At 46.2% G+C, this 3,804-nt stretch overlaps 1 long non-coding RNA gene across 1 annotated transcript; it reads right to left on the bottom strand.

The window, feature by feature from the left end:
• Nucleotides 1-477: 477 nt before the first annotated feature.
• LOC114621813 lies at nt 478-2,660 on the bottom strand. Its single transcript, XR_003711478.1, has 4 exons — nt 2,586-2,660; nt 2,302-2,382; nt 1,596-1,782; nt 478-849 (listed from the first exon to the last, which is right to left on the bottom strand). It is a non-coding gene; the product is annotated as an uncharacterized LOC114621813 (long non-coding RNA).
• Nucleotides 2,661-3,804: the final 1,144 nt, after the last annotated feature.

A 3,804-nucleotide genomic window follows, 5' to 3' on the forward strand; every position in this document is an offset into this window, starting at 1 on the left:
TTTCAAGCCAGAAGATACTTGTTTCATAAGCTGCCTGCCTGTCCTCCTGGGCAGACCGAAGCTCCAGCATTGAGGCTTAAGGTAACCAGCTCACTGGGCTTGAACAGAAACCAGGACAGGTATCTCACAAAGAGGGCGGGACCAGAGAGTCCTGGATTTTCTGCAGAGGACAAGGCTCTGAAGTCTGTCTTGTCCGGGTAATGTGAAACTTATACCCTTATTAGCAGAGATGTGGCCATAATCCACAGCAGCTTCAGCAGTGACATAATGTCCCTCGGTGAGAAGAAGCCAGGAAGTCCTCCCAGGTCACATAATCTAGCATGGTGTGTTAGGAGTTCAAGAACTGCATATTGCGTATGCCTGCACTAGTTTGCAGAATGATTCGGAAGCTGCTTGGGATTTAGAGGGCTCATGTACAACACTCATTCCCACTGTTTGAGTTCAAAATACAGAAAGAAAATGCAAGTAGCCAACAGCTGGAAATCAGCAATGTCGGCTTTATTAATACTCCGCCAACTCGTTGAGTGTGGCTTTAGATCTACAGTCCAATATGTCACCCCTTAAGGATCAGTACAGTTCTAGGCAAAGCCAGAGCTTACCAATCCTTTCACAGAGCTCTGTCCCTTTTCAAGGCTTGGGCAGCAGGACGTGGCCCGCTCTGCCTGAAGGCTGACCCACAGCAAGAGGGAACTAACCCACACTGAGCCAACTCATCCAGATGCTTCTTTCCATGCTCCAACCAGGCAGCTCCCAGGAATGTAACCAGACTTGCTCCCAAGACTGTGAGCAAGGACAGAGGCTGACAGAGACTGGCAGAGTGAGAGGAGAATCTCTTGAATGAGGGTCCTCCTAGTGAAACACAAACACAGGGGAAAAACCATCAGGGGGCTGCCATACCACTCAGTGGAGAACACATGCCCCACATAGTCTAAGAACAGGAGGATGTCAGGGCCAATTTATGTTTAGTCCACATGGTGCTGATATAAATATCAGGTATGAGTCAGCTAAAATATGGCTGACTTAGGACATGAGGGCTGGGGCAGGGAGGCCCTGAACCAGCACTAAATGGCTAATAGGAGATGTCCAGGGAACCCCCAAAGTAAAGAATGATGTAATCTGTTGGGTAATTATTCCTGACAAGTGCCATTTTTGCATGATTCTGTAGAAATATGCCCTAGAGGTCAGAGGCCTGAGCCTTAACCTTCAGATCAGCTTGCCTAAATGAGTCGGTAGTCCTGTGTGCCCTGCTCCATGTAGCCTTTGTGTGTGCCTATGCATGTCAGTGTGTGGCTATGTGTACCAAGGTGCCTGCCTCATACATGTTCAAAGCTGTGGGTTCAATTCCCCAGTACCCTCCTGCTATTCTGAGCCATTCTCTTTCTTTCTAAAGGCACCACTTGGATCTTTTCTCAGGCTGTAAAATATGCTCTTCTCAGATGCACAGAAACAAACAGTTTTAAATTGGATACCAAAAGCTACTCCTCATATCGATGTCACAGGACTCAGTTTTCCAGGTCCAGGGTGGAATCTTGAGAAGCAAAACCAAAAGAGGCCTGCCTGTGCAGCCTAAGAGGGCACCCCCAAGTTCTTCCTACCTGTCACAAGCTCCCAAGTGATTCAATTCTATTTCAGGTAGGGACAGAAATTTCCGAAGGCATGTGAAATCCCTCTCAGATCTGCCCTGGTCTCAGCTCTTCTGCATCGGTTCAGTGATTGGGCCACACCTGCCTTTGCAGGCTACAAACTGGCTGAACTAGATAACTGCTCCCTTTGCTCCAGATCCTGAAAGAGACAGCAAGCATCAGACCCCCAGTTAGACTGCATTATGCAATCTCAGACTCCCCTGTGAGATCTGTTTACCCATTGCTTTCATGTGGCTGCTTCTCTTTTCTACTAAGCCTGCTGAATCCTGAATTAGTTGAAAGACAGTAATCTCAATCGGCTGGGTGTTTTTTCATCAGGATTGTGTTTCATTTAATACTAAGCTTAGCCGATGGCTTACTAATTATGTTAAAATGTCTGTGTGTTGCAAATATTTCTAAAATGTGTAGGCTCTGTTATATGAAGAGGATGGCATCCAGGTCTTTGTTGTGAGATCATTCAGAGCCAGGATTAAAATGATGGGACCAGTTTGACATGAAGATGCTGGGCAGGGCTGTATTTGGAAGCCAGGCAGAGACCACTGGAGTGACAGATCCAGATTGATAAGAAAGGGACAGTGAGAAGATGCCAGTGTTGGGAGAGGCTTCCAAACGGGGCCCTGAGCCAGGATACACAGAGAGAGCTGTGTCGTGCACTTACCCTGGATGTAAGTTGATGGCTAATCTCCAGCCCTCTGCTTCCTTTCAAGGTCCTAGCACATTGCCAAGGTCCTGGAGTACTCTGAAAAAAAATCTTTCTGAGCATACTAATCTTTACGCAAAAGTCCTTACATATATTGAAGACATTAATTACGTCTGCAAAGTACTCCCAGGTACATAAAATGACGGTAAAATATGTGATGAGATAAAGCATCAGGATTACAGGCGAGATGGGAAGCCGAGATCGTTGGCATCCAAGTTACAGGGAACGCAGTGCAATCGTACTTAATCTTATGTTCCAGCTGTCATCTCAGATGTCCCGATGGCTCATGCAAAGATAGAGAAAATTCTTGCAGATCCCCACCCAGCTCTAGGAGAACTCTCTCCCTGATAGCAGTGGGCGGGGCCTTTCTTCTTCCTTTGTGTGGCTTTGGACTGTGCCTAGACATTCTAGAAGCTACCAGGACATTAGGGAATGGTACTGCCTGTCAGTACGGTTTACTGCAGGTCTGAGCACTAACCAGAGGAAAATAAACAGATGTAGAAATTCTATCTCTAAATTACACTCTGGCCACTGTTCCCATTTCTCTCTCTTTGCCCCTTAATATAATTGAAAGATCCCAGCATGAGCCGGAAAATGAGCCTGTGTCTCTCGATGAAATCCAATTGCACACACATTATGGTATTCATAAATCCTCCAAATTTTGTCCTTTGGAATTTTCCCAGAGTGAAATCAAATACACTTGTGCACAGCTCTCAAATTCCAAGTCAGTGGTATCTCTCTTTACAAGAGACCTGTGTGTCACGTTTTTTTCTGTGAGAGGTTATCACAGTGGAAGGGACCTGGGCTTATCTAATCAGGTCTAGTACACTTGCTTTATTGCATCAAATCTCACTGACTGACCGAGTGGCTGGACTGTGGAGTGAGCTGTAAGTAAAAGAGCACCTCCTGGCAAATGCTTGCCCTTGTTTGAAACTCCTCCTCCCCCACTCAAGATGTGGAAGGGCTTTTTCTCCTGGCGTAGGCTAGATCCTTTCTGACCAATTGTTGATTTGGAAGCCTGGGACCTATTCCTATCTCTTTAGGTTTAGAAAACAGTCATGAACAGTGCAAGTATTGGACAAGAGCATTCTGAGGTTTCTTTTGGGAAAACCTAGGGAATGAGCTTGCTAATATATTTAATACAATCTCTCCCTGCTTCTTTGTACCCCCCTAAATAGGTGCTCAATAAACGTAGCCTCACAGACGAGAGGAAGAATAAGTGGATCGATAATTGACTAGATAGGCAACATTGTCACTGTCTAAGTTCCCAGCTGCAGGACCCAGGTCCTCACTGGAAAACTGCTCTATTTGTAGGAAGGCCTTGCAATAACAACTTGCAGGTGTCTGATTCTTACTGTGCTAGGAGGGGTCCAGCTGTAGGCAGCCCACCTTACCTACTCTTGGGTAGGTAGCTCAGCACAGGAAGTGGTTTCTGATATCCTTCCAAACAAATGGGGCTGC

The sequence above is a fragment of the Grammomys surdaster genome, unplaced genomic scaffold, assembly GCF_004785775.1.
Source record: "Grammomys surdaster isolate TR1022 unplaced genomic scaffold, NIH_TR_1.0 185, whole genome shotgun sequence".
Lineage (NCBI taxonomy): Eukaryota > Metazoa > Chordata > Mammalia > Rodentia > Muridae > Grammomys > Grammomys surdaster.